The following is a 20,220-nucleotide window of genomic DNA, read 5'->3' on the forward strand; positions in this document are numbered from 1 at the left end:
GGATGCGGTCACTCATATAATCCTCCACCATTCTTTCCATGGTGAGAGAATCATATGCAGTGACAGTAGACGACATGTCAGTAATCATTGGCAGGTCCTTCAGTCCGGACCAGATGTCAGCACTCGCTCCAGACAGCCCTGCATCACCGCCAGCGGGTGGGCTAGGAATTCTTAGCCTTTTCCTCGCACCCCCAGTTGCGGGAGAATGTGAAGGAGGAGATGTTGACGGGTCACGTTCCGCTTGACTTGACAATTTTCTCACCAGCAGGTCTTTGAACCTCTGCAGACTTGTGTCTGCCGGAAAGAGAGATACAACGTAGGTTTTAAATCTAGGATCGAGCACGGTGGCCAAAATGTAGTGCTTTGATTTCAACAGATTGACCACCCGTGAATCCTGGTTAAGCGAATTAAGGGCTCCATCCACAAGTCCCACATGCCTAGCGGAATCGCTCTGTTTTAGCTCCTCCTTCAATGTCTCCAGCTTCTTCTGCAAAAGCCTGACGAGGGGAATGACCTGACTCAGGCTGGCAGTGTCTGAACTGACTTCACGTGTGGCAAGTTCAAAGGGTTGCAAAACCTTGCACAACGTTGAAATCATTCTCCACTGCGCTTGCGTCAGGTGCATTCCCCCTCCTTTGCCTATATCGTGGGCAGATGTATAGGCTTGAATGGCCTTTTGCTGCTCCACCATCCTCTGAAGCATATAGAGGGTTGAATTCCACCTCGTTACCACCTCTTGCTTCAGATGATGGCAGGGCAGGTTCAGGACTGTTTGCTGGTGCTCCAGTCTTCTGTACGCGGTGCCTGAATGCCGAAAGTGGCCCGCAATTCTTCGGGCCACCGACAGTATCTCTTGCACGCCCCTGTCGTTTTTTAAATAATTCTGCACCACCAAATTCAATGTATGTGCAAAACATGGGACGTGCTGAAATTTGCCCAGATGTAATGCACGCACAATATTGCTGGCGTTGTCCGATGTCACAAATCCCCAGGAGAGTCCAATTGGGGTAAGCCATTCTGTGATGATCTTCCTCAGTTCCCGTAAGAGGTTGTCAGCTGTGTGCCTCTTATGGAAAGCAGTGATACAAAGCGTAGCCTGCCTAGGAACGACTTGGCGTTTGCGAGATGCTGCTACTGGTGCCGCCGCTGCTGTTCTTGCTGCGGGAGGCAATACATCTACCCAGTGGGCTGTCACAGTCATATAGTCCTGAGTCTGCCCTGCTCCACTTGTCCACATGTCCGTAATTAAGTGGACATTGGGTACAACTGCATTTTTTAGGACACTGGTGACTCTTTTTTTGAGGTCTGTGTACATTTTCGGTATCGCCTGCCTAGAGAAATGGAACCTAGATGGTATTTGGTACCGGGGACACAGTACCTCAATCAAGTCTATAGATGCCTCTGAATTAACGATGGATACCGGAACCACGTTTCTCACCGCCCAGGCTGCCAAGGCCTGAGTTATCTGCTTTGCAGCAGGATGACTGCTGTGATATTTCATCTTCCTCGCAAAGGACTGTTGGACAGTCAATTGCTTACTGGAAGTAGTACAAGTGGTCTTCCGACTTCCCCTCTGGGATGACGATCGACTCCCAGCAGCTACAACAGCAGCGCCAGCAGCAGTAGGCGTTACACTCAAGGATGCATCGGAGGAATCCCAGGCAGGAGAGGACTCGTCAGACTTGACAGTGACATGGCCTGCAGTACTATTGGCTTTCCTGGGTAAGGAGTTAATTGACACTGAGGGAGTTGGTGGTGTGTTTTGCAGGAGCTTGGTTACAAGAGGAAGGGATTTAGTGGTCAGTGGACTGCTTCCGCTGTCACCCAAAGTTTTTGAACTTGTCACTGACTTATGATGAATGCGCTGCAGGTGACGTATAAGGGAGGATGTTCCGAGGTGGTTAACGTCCTTACCCCTACTTATTACAGCTTGACAAAGGCAACACATGGCTTGACACCTGTTGTCCGCATTTGTGTTGAAATAATTCCACACCGAAGAGCTGATTTTTTTTTGTATTTTGACCAGGCATGTCAATGGCCATATTCCTCCCACGGACAACAGGTGTCTCCCCGGGTGCCTGACTTAAACAAACCACCTCACCATCAGAATCCTCCTTGTCAATTTCCTCCCCAGCGCCAGCAACACCCATATCCTCATCCTGGTGTACTTCAACAGTGACATCTTCAATTTGACTATCAGGAACTGGACTGCGGGTGCTCCTTCCAGCACTTGCAGGGGGCGTGCAAATGGTGGAAGGCGCAAGCTCTTCCCGTCCAGTGTTGGGAAGGTCAGGCATCGCAACCGACACACTTGGACTCTCCTTGGGGATTAGTGATTTAGAAGAACGCATAGTTCTTTGCTGTGCTTTTGCCAGCTTAAGTCTTTTCTTTTTTCTAGCGAGAGGATGAGTGCTTCCATCCTCATGTGAAGCTGAACCACTAGCCATGAATATAGGCCAGGGCCTCAGCCGTTCCTTGCCACTCTGTGTCGTAAATGGCATATTGGCAAGTTTACGCTTCTCCTCAGACGCTTTTAATTTTGATTTTTGGGTCATTTTACTGAACTTTTGTGTTTTGGATTTTACATGCTCTCTACTATGACATTGGGCATCGGCCTTGGCAGACGACGTTGATGGCATTTCATCGTCTCGGCCATGACTAGTGGCAGCAGCTTCAGCACGAGGTGGAAGTGGATCTTGATCTTTCCCTATTTTAACCTCCACATTTTTGTTCTCCATTTTTTAATGTGTGGAATTATATGCCAGTATCAATAGCAATGGCCTACTACTATATTTACTGCGCACAACTGAAATGCACCACAGGTATGGATGGATAGTATACTTGACGACACAGAGGTAGGTACAGCAGTGGCCTACCGTACTGCTATATATAGTATACTGGGGGTCACTGTGTCAGCAAACTGCAAAGCTAAAATGCACCACAGGTATAGAATGTAGATGGATAGTATACTTAATGGATGACGACACAGAGGTAGATACAGCAGTGGCCTACCGTACTGCTATATATAGTATACTGGTGGTCACTGTGTCAGCAAACTGCAAAACTAAAATGCACCACAGGTATAGAATGTAGATGGATAGTATACTTAATGGATGACGACACAGAGGTAGGTACAGCAGTGGCCTACCGTACTGCTATATATAGTATACTGGTGGACACTGTCAGCAAACTGCAAAACTAAAATGCACCACAGGTATAGAATGTAGATGGATAGTATACTTAATGGATGACGACACAGAGGTAGGTACAGCAGTGGCCTACCGTACTGCTATATATAGTATACTGGTGGACACTGTGTCAGCAAACTGCAAAACTAAAATGCACCACAGGTATAGAATGTAGATGGATAGTATACTTAATGGATGACGACACAGAGGTAGGTACAGCAGTGGCCTACCGTACTGCTATATATAGTATACTGGTGGTCACTGTGTCAGCAAACTGCAAAACTAAAATGCACCACAGGTATAGAATGTAGATGGATAGTACACTTAATGGATGACGACACAGAGGTAGGTACAGCAGTGGCCTACCGTACTGCTATATATAGTATACTGGTGGTCACTGTGTCAGCAAACTGCAAAACTAAAATGCACCACAGGTATAGAATGTAGATGGATAGTATACTTAATGGATGACGACACAGAGGTAGGTACAGCAGTGGCCTACCGCACTGCTATATATAGTATACTGGTGGTCACTGTGTCAGCAAACTGCAAAACTAAAATGCACCACAGGTATAGAATGTAGATGGATAGTATACTTAATGGATGACGACACAGAGGTAGGTACAGCAGTGGCCTACCGCACTGCTATATATAGTATACTGGTAGACACTGTCAGCAAACTGCAAAACTAAAATGCACCACAGGTATAGAATGTAGATGGATAGTATACTCAATGGATGACGACACAGAGGTAGGTACAGCAGTGGCCTACCGTACTGCTATATATAGTATACTGGTGGTCACTGTGTCAGCAAACTGCAAAACTAAAATGCACCACAGGTATAGAATGTAGATGGATAGTATACTTAATGGATGACGACACAGAGGTAGGTACAGCAGTGCACTCTGCACTGTACTCCTCCTATATAATATTAATTATACTTGTGGTCCCCAGTCCCCACAATAAAGCAGCACACTGAGCACAGATATGGAGTGTTTTTTTAGGCAGACAACGTATACTGGTGGTCACTGTCAGCAAAACTCTGCACTGTACTCCTGCTATAGCTGCTGCCCAGTCCCCACAATTAAGCAGTGTGAGCACTCAGCACAGATATATTATGCAGCACACTGAGCACAGATATGGTAGGTATGGAGCGTTTTTTTCAGACAGAGAACGGATAAAAACTGGTGGTCACTTATCAGCAAAACTCTGCACTGTACTCCTCCTAACAGCTGCTCCCCAGTCCTCCCCACAATTAAGCAATAAACCAATCAACTTCAACAATAAACGGAGAGGACGCCAGCCACGTCCTCTCCCTATCATCTCCAATGCACGAGTGAAAATGGCGGCGACGCGCGGCTGCTTATATAGAATACGAATCTCGCGAGAATCCGACAGCGGGATGATGACGTTCGGGCGCGCTCGGGTTAGCCGAGCAAGGCGGGAAGGTTCGAACCTGCCTCGGACCCGTGTAAAAAGGGTGAAGTTCGGTTTCCGAGAAACCGAACCTGCTCATCTCTAATCTATATACATATATATATATACACACACACACACACATTAGTAGTACATGAAAAAATCCTAAGCTTTATGTATCGGCATCATATGGATAAGACTATCATCATAGCTCCAGGGTGGAGCTGATGGTATACATATGATTTAAGAAGAGATGTTAAGTAGTGATGAGCGGGTTCGGATCCTCGGGATCCGAACCCGCCCGAACTTCACCTTTTTTTTCACGGGTCCGATCAACTCGGATCCTCAAGCCTTGCTCGGTTATCCCGAGCGCGCCCAAACGTCATCATCCCGCAGTCGGATTCTCGCGAGATTCGTATTCTATATAAGGAGCCGCGCATCGCCGCCATTTTTCACTCGTGCATTGGAGATGATCGTGAGAGGACGTGGCTGGCGTCCTCTCAGTTTCTATGTTCAGTGGGCTGCAAATTGTGCTGCAAATATCTGTGCTCAGTGTGCTGCAAATATCTGTGCTCAGTGTGCTGCAAGTGCAAATATCTACGTTCTTTGCCTGAAAAACGCTCCATATCTGACTGTGCTCAGTGTGCTGCAAATATCTGTGCTCAGTGTGTTAATTGCTTTATTGTGGGGACCAGCAGTATTATATAGTAGGAGGACAGTGCAGAGTTTTGCTGACCAGTGACCACCAGTATTATACGTTCTCTGCCTGAAAAACGCTCCATATCTGTGCTTCATTGTAGTATATAGTAGGAGGACAGTGCATAATTTTGCTGACCACCAGTATAACTATATATATAGCCAGCGGCGGATCCAGAAGAAAATGATAAGGGGGGCACCATGGAAGGGGCAAGTACATTTGCGTGTGGCTTCGGTGCATGTGAGGTGGCGCATCTTATACAATGCCCACAGTTGTAGCGCTCATTATGCAATGTCCACTGTACTGGTAGTGCCCCTTATATAGACCCCATAGCAGTGGTGCCCCTTATGCAATGCCCGTATTGCCCCCAGTAGTAATGTTGCCTGTAGTAATGCCCCCAGTCATTTGGCGCCCTAGTAGCTATGCCCCCAGTGGTAATGCCCCTGCAGTTATGACCCCAGTAGTTTACCCCCCCCCCCCTTTAGTTTAGCCTCCCAGTGGTAATGCCCCCAGTAGTTTGCCTGCTTGTAGTTTAGCCACCAGTAGTAATGCCCCCCTGTAGTTTGCCCCATTGTAGTTTAGCTCCTGTAGTTATGCCCCCCTTGTAGTTTATCCCCCAGTAGTTATCCCCCAGTAGTTTGGCCCCTGTAATTATGCCCCCAGTAGTTTGGCCCCCCTGTAGTTTAGCCCCCAAGTAGTAATGCCCCTGTAGTTAAGCCGCCAGTAGTAATGCCCCTGTAGTTACGCCGCCAGTAGTAATGCCCTCCTGTAGTATGCCCCCAGTAGTTAGCCCCTTTGTAGTTGGCCCCCAGTAATAATGTCCCCCAGTAGTTTGCCCCCAGTAGATGCCCCCCAGTAATAATGTCCCCTAGTAGTTTGCCCCCAGTAGATGCCCCCCAGTAATAATGTCCTCCAGTAGTTTGCCCCCAGTAGTAATGCCGCCTAGGAGGTTGCCCCCAATAGATGACCCCCTAGTAGTAATGCCCCCAGTAGATGCTCCCCCAGTAATAATGCCCCCAGTAGTAATGCCCCCCCACGCAGTAGTAATGTCCCTTGTTGATGCCCCCAGTAGTAATGCCCCTTGTTGATGCCCCCAGTAGTAATGCCCCCAGTAGATGCTCCCCCAGTAATAATGCCCCAGTAGTAATGCCCCCCACCCAGTAGTAATGTCCCTTGTTGATGCCCCCAGTAGTAATGCCCCTTGTTGATGCCCCCCAGTAGTAATGCCCCCAGTAGATGCTCCCCCAGTAATAATGCCCCCAGTAGTAATGCCCCCCCACACCCAGTAGTAATGTCCCTTGTTGATGCCCCCCAGTAGTAATGCCCCCAGTAGATGCTCCCCAGTAATAATGCCCCCAGTAGTAATGCCCCCCCAGTAGTAATGCCCCTTGTTGATGCCCCCAGTAGTAATGCCCCCAGTAGATGCTCCCCCAGTAATAATCCCCCCCCCACCCAGTAGTAATGTCCCTTGTTGATGCCCCCAGTAGTAATGCCCCCAGTAGATGCTCCCCCAGTAATAATGCCCCAGTAGTAATGCCCTTTGTTGATGCCCCCAGTAGTAATGTCCCCCCCCCCGCCCGTAGTTTGCCCCCAGTAGATGCCCCCGCTGCACTGAGGAAGACAAAACACAATATACTTACCAAGCCCCGTCCCCGCTTCCAGATCTCTGCAGTCCTCCTCCTCTCTTGGCGTCCTCTCCTCAGCACTATGAGAGAGACGTCATGACTGACGTCTCTCCCATAGCGCACGCCGCACAGTGACAGCGCCGGAAGCCGGAGCTCAGTACTGAGCTCCGGCCTCCTGCTGCCGCTGTGCAGGGAGATGGGCGCCCGCTGGTAACACAATCTCAGCGGGCGCCCGTCATCTCCCTGTGCGGCGCCGGGGGGACGACGACGGAGGGACGGGGGACGGACGGAGGGACGGGGGACGGAGGCCACAAACGACAGGGGGGGCACGGGCCCGAGTGCCCCCCCCCCTGGATCTGCCACTGTATATAGCAGTACGGTACAGTAATGTCAAGTATTATATTCCACTTAGGCGCTCTTCAGATTTAACATGTTAAATGCAGGATAATTAGTCCTTCCAAGATCAAGACCTATAAAATGTGTGTCTTTGAGCTCACCCAATGATATAGGGCACCAAAGATACACACATAAAAGGAAAGAAATATGCAATAGTGTAGTAGTCCTTTTATAATATATTTGTGTGTTCTATTTTAATACATCACAAAGATTCCAGAAAGAATAGGCATATCACGGTTTCTTTACACCAGATGTTTTACTCAAGAAAGAGTGAGTGTGATGTATTAAAATAGAACACACGAATATATTATAAAAGGACTTCTACACTATTGCATATTTCTTTCCTTTTATGTGTGTATCTTTGGTGCCCTATATCATTGGGTGAGCTCAAAGTCACACATTTTATAGGTCTTGATCTTGGAAGGACTAATTATCCTGCATTTAACATGTTAAATCTGAAGAGCGCCTAAGTGGAATATAATACTTGACATTGCTGTGAAAATGTTCTGAAGTAGGTGAAACTTCACTATATCACTACTGGGCTGATCTTTGGATCTTATTGCGCACACCACCACCTCAATTTCTTTCTTGTATAGTACGGTACAGTAGTCTACTGCTCTACCTACCTCTGTGTCGTCAAGTATACTATCCATCCATACCTGTGGTGCATTTCAGTTTTGCACAGTTTGCTGACCACAAGTATATACTATATAGCAGTACGGTACAGAAGGTCACTGCTCTACCTACCTCTGTGTCGTCAAGTATACTATCCATACATACCTGTGGTGCATTTCAGTTTTGCACAGTTTGCTGTCCACCAGTATATAATATATAGCAGTACGGTACAGTAGGCCACTGCTCTACCTACCTCTGTGTCGTCAAGTATACTATCCATCCATACCTGTGGTGCATTTCAGTTTTGCACAGTTTACTGACCACCAGTATATACTATATAGCAGTACGGTACAGTAGGCCACTGCTCTACCTACCTCTGTGTCGTCAAGTATACTATCCATCCATACCTGTGGTTCATTTCAGTTTTGCACAGTTTGCTGTCCACCAGTATATAATATATAGCAGTACGGTACAGTAGGCCACTTCTCTACCTACCTCTGTGTCGTCAAGTATACTATCCATCCATACCTGTGGTGCATTTCAGTTCTGCACAGTTTGCTGACCACCAGTATATACTATATAGCAGTACGGTACAGTAGGCCACTGCTCTACCTACCTCTGTGTCGTCAAGCATACTATCCATCCATACCTGTGGTGCATTTCAGTTTTGCACAGTTTGCTGTCCACCAGTATATAATATATAGCAGTACGGTACAGTAGGCCACTGCTATACCTACGTCTGTGTCGTCACGTATACTATCCATCCATACCTGTGGTGCATTTCAGTTTTGCACAGTTTGCTGACCACCAGTATATAATATATAGCAGTACAGTTCAGTAGGCCACTGCTCTACCTACCTCTGTGTCGTCAAGTATACTATCCATCCATACCTGTGGTGCATTTCAGTTTTGCACAGTTTGCTGATCACCAGTATATACTATATAGCAGTACGGTACAGTAGGCCACTGCTCTACCTACCTCTGTGTCATCAAATATACTATCCATCCATACCTGTGGTACATTTCAGTTGTGCGCAGTATATATATAGTAGTAGGACATTGCTATTGATATATTACTGGCATATAATTCCACACATTAAAAAATGGAGAACAAAAATGTGGAGGGTAAAATAGGGAAAGATCAAGATCCACTTCCACCTCGTGCTGAAGCTGCTGCCACTAGTCATGGCCGAGACGATGAAATGCCATCAACGTCGTCTGCCAAGGCCGATGCCCAATGTCACAGTAGAGAGCATGTAAAATCCAAAAAAATAAAGCTCAGTAAAATGACCCAAAAATCTAAATCAAAATCGTCTGAGGAGAAGCGTAAACTTTCCAATGTGCCATTTACGACACGGAGTGGCAAGGAACGGCTGAGGCCCTGGCCTATGTTCAAGGCTAGTGGTTCAGCTTCACATGAGGATGGAAGCACTCATCCTCCTGCTAGAAAACTTAAAAGAGTTAAGATGGCAAAAGCACAGCAAAGAACTGTGCATTCTTCTAAATCACAAATCCCCAAGGAGAGTCCAATTGTGTTGGTTGCGATGCCTGACCTTCCCAACACTGGACGGGAAGAGGTTGCGCCTTCCACCATTTGCACGCCCCCTGCAAGTGCTGGAAGGAGCACCCGCAGTCCAGTTCCTGATAGTCAAATTGAAGATGTCACTGTTGAAGTACACCAGGATGAGGATATGGGTGTTGCTGGCGCTGGGGAGGAAATTGACAAGGAGGATTCTGATGGTGAGGTGGTTTGTTTAAGTCAGGCACCCGGGGAGACACCTGTTGTCCGTGGGACGAATATGGCCATTGACATGCCTGGTCAAAATACAAAAAAAATCAGCTCTTCGTGTGGAATTATTTCAACAGAAATGCGGACAACTGGTGTCAAGCCGTGTGTTGCCTTTGTCAAGCTGTAATAAGTAGGGGTAAGGACGTTAACCACCTAGGAACATCCTCCCTTATACGTCACCTGGACCGTATTCATCAGAAATCAGTGACAAGTTCAAAAACTTTGGATGACAGCGGAAGCAGTCCACTGACCACTAAATCCCTTCCTCTTGTAACCAAGCTCCTGCAAACCACACCACCAACTCCCTCAGTGCCAATTTCCTCCTTAGACAGGAAAGCCAATAGTCCTGCAGGCCATGTCACTGTCAAGTCTGACGAGTCCTCTCCTGCCTGGGATTCCTCCGATGCATCCTTGAGTGTAACGCCTACTGCTGCTGGCGCTGCTGTTGTTGCTGCTGGGAGTCGATCGTCATCCCAGAGTGGAAGTCGGAAGACCACTTGTACTACTTCCAGTAAGCAATTGACTGTCCAACAGTCCTTTGCGAGGAAGATGAAATATCACAGCAGTCATCCTGCTGCAAAGCGGATAACTCAGGCCTTGGCAGCCTGGGCGGTGTTAAACGTGTTTCCGGTATCCACCGTTAATTCACAGGAAACTAGAGAATTGCTTGAGTTACTGTGTCCCCGGTACCAAATACCATCTAGGTTCCATTTCTCTAGGCAGGCGATACCGAAAATGTACACAGACGTCAGAAAAAGAGTCACCAGTGTCCTAAAAAATGCAGTTGTACCCAATGTCCACTTAACCACGGACATGTGGACAAGTGGAGCAGGGCAGACTCAGGACTATATGACTGTGACAGCCCACTGGGTAGATGTATTGCCTCCCGCAGCAAGAACAGCAGCGGCGGCACCAGTAGCAGCATCTCGCAAACGCCAACTCGTTCCTAGGCAGGCTACGCTTTGTATCACCACTTTCCAGAAGAGACACACAGCTGATAACCTCTTACGGAAACTGAGGAACATCATCGCAGAATGGCTTACCCCAATTGGACTCTCCTGGGGATTTGTGACATCAGACAACGCCACCAATGTTGTGCGTGCATTACATCTGGGCAAATTCCAGCACGTCCCATGTTTTGCACATACATTGAATTTGGTGGTGCAGAATTATTTAAAAAACGACAGGGGCGTGCAAGAGATGCTGTCGGTGGCCCGAAGAATTGCGGCTACTTTCGGCATTCAGCCACCGCGTGCCGAAGACTGGAGCACCAGCAAACAGTCCTGAACCTGCCCTGCCATCATCTGAAGCAAGAGGTGGTAACGAGGTGGAATTCAACCCACTATATGCTTCAGAGGATGGAGGAGCAGCAAAAGGCCATTCAAGCCTATACATCTGCCCACGATATAGGCAAAGGAGGGGGAATGCACCTGACTCAAGCGCAGTGGAGAATAATTTCAACGTTGTGCAAGGTTCTGCAACTCTTTGAACTTGCCACACGTGAAGTCAGTTCAGACACTGCCAGCCTGAGTCAGGTCATTCCCCTCATCAGGCTTTTGCAGAAGAAGCTGGAGACATTGAAGGAGGAGCTAAAACAGAGCGATTCCGCTAGGCATGTGGGACTTGTGGATGGAGCCCTTAATTCGCTTAACCAGGATTCATTGGTGGTCAATCTGTTGAAATCAGAGCACTACATTTTGGCCACCGTGCTTGATCCTAGATTTAAAACCTACGTTGTATCTCTCTTTCCGGCAGACACAAGACTGCAGAGGTTCAAAGATCTGCTGGTGAGAAAATTGTCAAGTCAAGCGGAACGTGACCCGTCAACAGCTCCTCCTTCACATTCTCCCGCAACTGGGGCTGCGAGTAAAAGGCTAAGAATTCCGAGCCCACCCGCTGGCGGTGATGCAGGGCTGTCTGGAGCGAGTGCTGACATCTGGTCCGGACTGAAGGACCTGCCAACGATTACTGACATGTCGTCTACTGTCACTGCATATGATTCTGTCACCATTGAAAGAATGGTGGAGGATTATATGAGTGACCGCATCCAAGTAGGCACGTCAGACAGTCCGTACGTATAATGGCAGGAAAAAGGCAATTTGGAGGCCCTTGCACAAACTGGCTTTTTTGTTTTACCTAAGTTGCCCCTCCTCCAGTGTGTACTCCGAAAGAGTGTTTAGTGCAGCCGCTCACCTTGTCAGCAATCGGCGTACGAGGTTACTTCCAGAAAATGTGGAGAAGATGATGTTCATCGAAATGAATTATAATCAATTCCTCCGTGGAGACATTCACCAGCAATTGCCTCCAGAAAGTACACAGGGATGGTGGATTCCAATGGGGACGAATTTATAATCTGTGAGGAGGGGGATGTACACAGTGAAAGGGGTGAGGAATCGGACGATGAGGAGGAGGTGGACATCTTGCCTCTCTAGAGCCAGTTTGTGCAAGGAGAGATTGATTGCTTCTTTTTTGGTGGGGGCCCAAACCAACCAGTCATTTCAGTTACAGTCGTGTGGCAGACCCTGTCGCTGAAATGATGGGTTCGTTAAAGTGTGCATGTCCTGTTTATACAACATAAGGGTGGGTGGGAGGGCCCAAGGACAATTCCATCTTGCACCTCTTTTTTCTTTCATTTTTCTTTGCATCATGTGCTGTTTGGGGACTATTTTTTTGAAGTGCCATCCTGCCTGACACTGCAGTGCCACTCCTAGATGGGCCAGGTGTTTGTGTCGGCCACTTGGGTCGCTTAGCTTAGTCATCCAACGACCTCGGTGCAAATTTTAGGACTAAAAATAATATTGTGAGGTGTGAGGTGTTCAGAATAGACTGAAAATAAGTGGAAATTATGGTTATTGAGGTTAATAATACTATGGGATCAAAATGACCCCCAAATATGATTTAAGCTGTTTTTGAGGGTTTTTTGTAAAAAAACACCCAAATCCAAAACACACCCGAATCCGACAAAAAATTTTCAGGGAGGTTTTGCCAAAACGCGTCCGAATCCAAAACACGGCCTCGGAACCGAATCCAAAACCAAAACACAAAACCCGAAAAATTTCCGGTGCACATCACTAAATTTTGTTAAGCATCAAATGTGCTATAACCCATGCTTTTTGACACTTACAAGGAGCCTCGGCATGTATGAAAGCAGATAACATAGAGAAAAATCACTTTTCTTTACGGGATCTCCGAACATCTAACGATTTTGCCATCATCATACTATTTTATGGCGACGGAAAATCATTCAGATGTATTATAAAATAAGCGCATTGTTGCTGCTTAATCGTTTTCGCATACTGGGGGTAATTTCAAGTTGATCGCAGCAGGAAATATTTTAGCAGTTGGGCAAAACCATGTGCAGTGCAGGGGGGGCAGATATAACATTTGCAGAGAGAGTTAGATTTGGGTGGGTTATTTTGTTTCTGTGCAGGGTAAATACTGGCTGCTTTATTTTTACACTGCAATTTAGATTGCAGATTGAACTCACCACACCCAAATCTATCTCTCTTTGCACATGTTATATCTGCCTCCCCTGCAGTGCACATGGTTTTGCCCAATTGCTAAAAAAAAAATCCTGCTGCGATCAACTTGGAATTACCCCCCAAAGATCCTGCTGCGATCAACTCAGAATTACCCCCATTGGCAGGATATGTGTGCTAGTAGAAAAGCCAGGGCTACTTTTTTGTGTTTGCCCCCCAGGCTTAAAGTTGCCAGCCAGCCAAAGCCATTCACCTCACCCCACGTCACTGTCTGCGGCAGAATATTTCTGTTACAGTAAATCAAGATTGTAAAGGAGTCCTTGGTCATCAGTGTGACTAGAATAATCGAGCCATTCATAGCAGACTTGCCTACTCTCCCGGAATGGCTGGGAGGCTCCCGAAAATCAGGTGACCCTCCCGGCCCCCCAGAAGAACAGGCAAGTCTCCCGATTGCAGGGGTTGCCCACTATCCGGCCGCCCACTTAGCGAGTAAAGTGGGCGGTCCGGGCAGGCGATGACGCGATTCTTGTTGAATCGCGTCATCATAGCCACACCCCCTGCTGTATAATGCCGGTAATAGCGGCGTTACACAGCGGGGGGCATGGCTTACATGACGCGATTTCCGCAGCCACGCCCCGTTCCGCCTCTGTCACGCCCTATCACGCCTCTGGCCCGCCCCCCTCTGCACTCCCCATCACTGCCCGCCCCGCTGCTGAGCCGACCTGGCTGCTCTCTCCCGGAGAGAGCAGCCAGAAAGTCGGCAAGTATGATTCATAGTCAGTTCAGATTGGATCACCCTGAACAAGTAAAAAATGCTTTGGTGCAACAAAGTTTAGCAGAACAGACATGAAAAATAATTTGTGTCACAAACCACTCATAACTTTATTTCTCAGTCAACTACTAAAGTTTCTGTACTTATGCAAGCATCTGTCCCTTGGCTTACTTCAGAAGATTTATTTCAGATTATAAAACCAGATAAAATACTTAGGGTATCTGTTTAAACAGTAATGGTAAGGGACATTTTGTACAGTTGTGGTGTTAAACCCCACACGTCAGATGCATCCACTCGCCACTCAAGCACACTTATTCTATAAAATAAAGACACCACAACTGTAATTGGCGTAAAAGGGGTCAGCTTTTATTTTCTGACTGAGAGTAAGGCCTATTAAATGCTAAAACTAAAATTTAGACTTCCCTCTCTAACTAAGGTGGAGGGGAGAAGAACGGTTAACATAATAAACGTAACATGGGTGAAAAAACATTGTAATACAGAAAAAAGCAAGCAATAAAAACATATGTGTAAGGGAGCCTTCTGCCCCCAATGTTCCGGGATCGGCCTCCTGCCTCCATCCCGGACATTAAAAATTCAAAAATCCAAGGACAAGGGTCGACCTTCTGCCACTACCCCTGCCCACCCACAGTTGCAGGGACGGAGGTACGCTCCGCCCCTACGAGGTAAAAATTTGGGCCACCGGCCCCACCATCCACATATGTTTATACCAATTAATGGGCTCCACTTGGTAAAGTGATGCCCGGAAACTAATTCAAACGACTAAGAAAATTGTTTCTAAAAGCACACCCAAACTTCTAACCTTGAAGTAATGGTTAAACATTAAGTAACCGTTCAGAAACCGGCCAACTGCCAGGTTACCAACCTGCCACCGCCACCGAACTAACACTAACTCAAGGAGGGGCTAAAAGCCGACAAAAACTAACTAAACACTAATGATCGACTGACTAAACACTAACTAACGCAACGAAAGACCTAAACAACTACCGAAGGGGACCGAAGGACGTGAATAATGTCATCCAAGAAGATCACCATGCCAGCTGGCGACAAATGCACCCTGTCAGACCGGTATAGAGTCGGATCCCGGAAAGAGATACCACTGTGCGGCACGACCAGGCCACCATGCTGGAGGACAGCACTACCGACAACCGAGTTGACCCGTCTCCGAACTAGGTCAATCGCCCCGGGGTGAAAGGCTCCACGCCAAGACCGCCGGGGGACAATGTCCGACCAGAGGAAACCGGGTTGTGTCGCAGGCCAGAGCCGACACGGACAGCCAATAGATGTACGAATGGCCGACAAACCATATAAAGTGCGGATCTAACCGCCGTCCTGTAACAGAAGGGTGTGATGAAGGTTAATAAATTACATAACATATAGCATTTCTAAATGGGCAACCTATCTGCGTCCCTAACGGGGGGTGGAAAAGGGGGGGGGGGTTGGGCCACCCAATTTGACTTGAGGCAAAAACAAAACTTCGTTAGCCGGCAAAAGCCGTAGTAAAACCAACGATAAAACAAAAATTCCTCAAGGCCCCCGCAACCGCAAAATGCAGCTGCGACGAGCGGCTAGTCCTCAAATGGGCGCACTGGGAGGAAAAGGCCTGATATAGCGCCTGACTGCACCAGACCTCCACCTACCCAGTGTCCGGACTTCGACTTCGGACCAACCCGCCGCAGCAGCTGCTGAAGCAGCGCCGATGCGGAAAGAGTGAGTCCCATAATCGGCCGGAGATAGACCCAGGTACAAAACACAACGCCCCAAAACCGACCGGAATTGATATCTGGTCAACGGGGAACCATCGCTATGGACGAGCCACCCGGTGGGCGTTGGAGGCCGAAGGGACGAATAAGCCTGGGCCGCGGCAACTGGACAAATGCCCCGTGCCCGAGCCCGGCCCATTCGAACCCACTGCCCCCTGCCGACTATGTCAGTCTTGGAGCGCTGAATCCTGCACCACAAACCGTCGGGGCGTACGATGACGTGGGCCGCCAGCATGGGCGAGGCAGAAGTCCGAGAGACGGCCACCAGCTCGCCCAACCTGAACGCACCGTGGAAGGCCATCGTAAAGGCCGCCATGAAGAGGCGAACTTCGTATCCTGAGGAGCAAATACTCCGGAGGGATCCCAAAATCCGCCGCAGCAAAGCACCAGTGATCGGCAGACGAGTATCTGGGAGGGGCGGGGACGCCCGAGCCCAACCTTTCAACACCCGCCGGAGGAAAAAGGACTTCGTAAAATCCACTTCCCCCCGAAGTTGCAGAAAGTATGATATACCCGCCAAAATCCTGTTAACAGACGCCCGCGAAATCCCGTCGGAGTACAGCATCCAGATATATTCTAAGAGTAAATCGTGAGAGGTCTTACCACGCTGGCCTCGCTCCAGGAGGAAGCGACTCCATCATTCCCAGGCGGCACGATAGGCCGTAAACGTAGCAGGGGCCAACGATCTGTGTGCTAACTCCTCCAATCTGGGTGGATGACCTGCCACACATAAGCAGGACATAATTCCCCATGGAGTAGCGCTGCAGGAGCCAAGCGCCGAAGCCGCTGCCAATCGTCCCGCGACAGGGCATCCGCAATTTCGTTACACACGCCAGGGACATGTTTGGCTCGCAACGTAATGTTGTTCACCAAACACAGCAAGACTATCTGTGCAAGGACCCGCAGGACCGGCAAGGACGTGGATTTTTGCCGGTTTATGGCAAAAACCACACCCAAATTGTCGCACCAGAAGATAACCTGTTTGTTACGCAGGGCTGCGCACCACAATTCCAGAGCGACTAGAATGGGAAATATTTCAAGCAACAGCATGTTCGTCGTGAGGCCCCCGCTCAGCCAGGCCCGAGGCAAGGGACACGCGCACCAACGGCCTGCAAAATAAGCTCCGAACCCGTAAGCGCCAGAGGCGTCCGTGAAAATCTCCAGGGCTGGGCTAGACACAGCCGCCTCCTGCCAAATACAGATGCCGTTAAAACGAACAAGAAATTCGTCCCAAATGCGCAAATCCCTTCGGATTTCGAGAGACAGCCGAAGAAAATGATGTGGGCGTAGCCCGTTCTAATTTTCTACAGAAGACTCTGCCCATGGGTATCACCTTGCAAGCAAAAGATAAACAGGCCCAATAAGGATTGAGCCTGTTTGAGAGTGAGCTTGCCCGCCGCCAGCGCATATAGGATACCATAGTGCAAACGCAACACCTTGTCCGCAGGGAGCCTACACAGACCACCGACCGTATCAATCTGAATCCCGAGGTAAACCAAGGAGGCGGAGGGACCCTCCGTCTTCTCAGGTGCCACCGAAACACCGCAGTGCCTGAAGAGGGCAAGAGCCCCCTGCAGCAAAAGGACGCAGCGGTCCGAGTCTGAGGGGCCGATAAAAAGGAAATCGTCTAAGTAGTGCGAAATGCCCCGTTCGCCCGTCTCCTGCTGGAGACACCAGTGGAGGAAAGAACTGAATCGCTCGAAGTAGGCGCAAGAGATGGAACAGCCCATAGGGAGGCATCGATCGATGTAAAAACCATCGTCCAGCTTAAAACCAATAAACCGAAAGGCGGACGGGTGCAGTGGGAGGAGGCGGAACGCTGACTGGATGTCCAATTTACACATCACCGCCCCCGGACCAAAGGACCGGATGGTATCGATGGCTAAGGATAGGTAAACAACCCGACACAGATCCGGAGGGATGGCATCATTAACCGATGACCCCGGAGGACAGGACAGATGCTGGATAAGTCGAAATTTTCCCATGGTCTTTTTGGGCACTATGCCAACGGGGGACAATACTAGGTCTGGCAAGGGGGGTTCCCGGAAAGGGCCAACCATCCTACCCAGCGCCACCTCAGCCTCCACCTTCTGGCGGAGCACTTCCGGAAATTCCCTGGCCGAGCGCAGGTTCGTACCTGTCCCGGGGCCCACCCGCCCATGTATAGGCAAAGGGAAGCCCGACGCGAATCCCGCTTGTAGGAATTGGGCGTCCGCCGTCCGCGGGTACCATCGCAGCCAGGGAAGGAGTGCCCGAAGACTAATTGGGGTGGGGGCTGTGGCCAACGCCAGAGGCCGCGGGAGCGCGACTCTGCCGGGTTTGCGGACCGGAAGCCCCTCCGACCCCAGGACTGGGACAGTCCTTAATCCCGTGGCCCCCCCCACATCAGATACAGGAGTGACGAAAACGACAGCGGCCGCCTAAGTCGCATTGTGCATTGTTAAAAGCGAAGCATTTTCCATGCTCCGCGCGCCCTGAACCACCGCGAAAGCCGGCAGAACGAGAGGCGGGGCGCTTAGCCCATCTCCCCGCTGTGCCGCCTTCCTCAGCGCCGGCCGAACCCTGGGTCAGTTCCGAGCACAGTTCCACATCCTTCTTGACGAAGTTATAGATCTGCCGCCTGTGTTGTTTTCGCCGGAAATCCTCATCATAACGACGCCAGGCCGACCCTTTATACTTGTGGTACAGAACATGTATGAGGAATTGATATCGCACTATGTTCATATGTTCGTCCGGGCGGGTCTCTAGGTAACATGCAGCAAATATCAACATGCAGCGTACCCAATTCGGATAGGAGCGCAAAGCGTCCCCGCTGCCCTGCCCCTTTTTCTTAGCTGAAAGTAAGGCTTTTTTATCGTCGCTAGTAAGAGCGAAGATATTCACATATTGGCCCTTACGGATTCGGTCCCGGACCCGGGGCCTAAGACCACGTTGAACCGCCGTATTAGCGCAGTGCACGGTGTCCGATTCCACCGAGAGTTGGGAGGCGGACGAGGTTGAATACCGACACTCACGCCGTCTGCGGCGCTTAACCCTGTGCAAGCCGCCGTCAAAGGAGGACAGGCCCTCCGACGATGTGTACCGACGCCTGCGGCTGCGCCTGCTGCGCTTGCTAGAAACCCTACGCACACTGCTGCCGGCACTAGAGAAGCTGGAGTGAGAAACCGATCCCAAGCCGCTACGGGGTCCGATGAAGACTCACCTGTACGAGAGGGAACACCGTCCGTCCCAACGGCCAGTGGATGACTCGCGGATGTACCGACAGACTCCATTTCTCTCCCGACGTCCGCGTCTGGGGGGACAAAAGAAACATGGTTCCCCCGCTCCTCCACCCGGCTTGCCGCAGCCGCGAGCGGGGCAGGCGGGGGAACCGTCGCGCCAGAGGACAGAATCGGGGCAAGAGCATGCGCAATGCTATCTGCCAAAGAAGCAGCGGGCCGCCCAAGTCCCCCGGGTACGGAGGATAACAAGGGCGCCACCGCCGACACGACAGCTGCACAAATGGCGGACAGAACGGTGGTGTCCACCAAAGGTGCAGCCGACGTGGCGTGCGTAGGAAAATCAGAGACGCCACGCGAGTCGTGCTCCCCACGGGAGGATCGTAAACCCCCCGTTGGGAGCAAGGACCCGGATGATCCCTCACTGTCGGGCGTCACGGTATCGCCGTCCCGCTGCGAGAAATCCCGCGCCAATTGCCCCCGCTGCAACCTTCTTCGATCCCGAGCATTGGCCACAGGATGAGAGACCGAAGAGTAATCGCTACTGGAAGGAGGAGGCGCCCTGTAGGAATGTGACCCGTCCGCAGCAACATCGGCAGGAGATGACCGGCCGCGGGGAGGGGCGGAACGGACACCCCCCGACGGCGCACGCCGCCCCCTGGCGGGGTGAGGAACCCCGGTCGGAGGCGCATGGCCATGGACGGCGGCTGCAGCGGCATTCGCCAGACGCGGTATCCTGGAAGGGAGGGGCGCTCCAGGGCCATTCCCGGCAGGAGAGGCCCGGTGGGCCGCAACGGCGCGGACGGACGCAGACCGCCCCCGCCGTATGGGCCCCGCCCTATCAGAGATAGGTAGAGGAGGGCGCGCAGTAGAAGGGCGGGGGCGACGCCCTGCCCTGTCGGGGGAGGGCGCAGGCTGGACCTGACTGGATGAAGGGGAGGGCCGAACAGCGGGGCCAGGCCTCATCTGGGCCCCCCGAGCGGCAGTATCAACTGTGGCACGCGCGCGCTGCCTGGCCTGTGCAGGTCTGGCAGCCGCACGACCCCCTTCCCGCCCACCACCCTCCGCAGAGTTCCCCTGCAGCAGAGTCTGTGGCTGCTGATCCGCGGGCCGGGAGCTCTGTCCCGTCCCCACGTGATCATAGCAGCCCTGGGTAGCGAGCGGCGGGCTCAGGGACGGCAGCACACCATCCCTGCCCGTGCGCCGCGTACGTCCCCGGCCGCCCAGCGCTCCGTTCCCCGCC

The sequence above is a fragment of the Pseudophryne corroboree genome, chromosome 2, assembly GCF_028390025.1.
Source record: "Pseudophryne corroboree isolate aPseCor3 chromosome 2, aPseCor3.hap2, whole genome shotgun sequence".
Lineage (NCBI taxonomy): Eukaryota > Metazoa > Chordata > Amphibia > Anura > Myobatrachidae > Pseudophryne > Pseudophryne corroboree.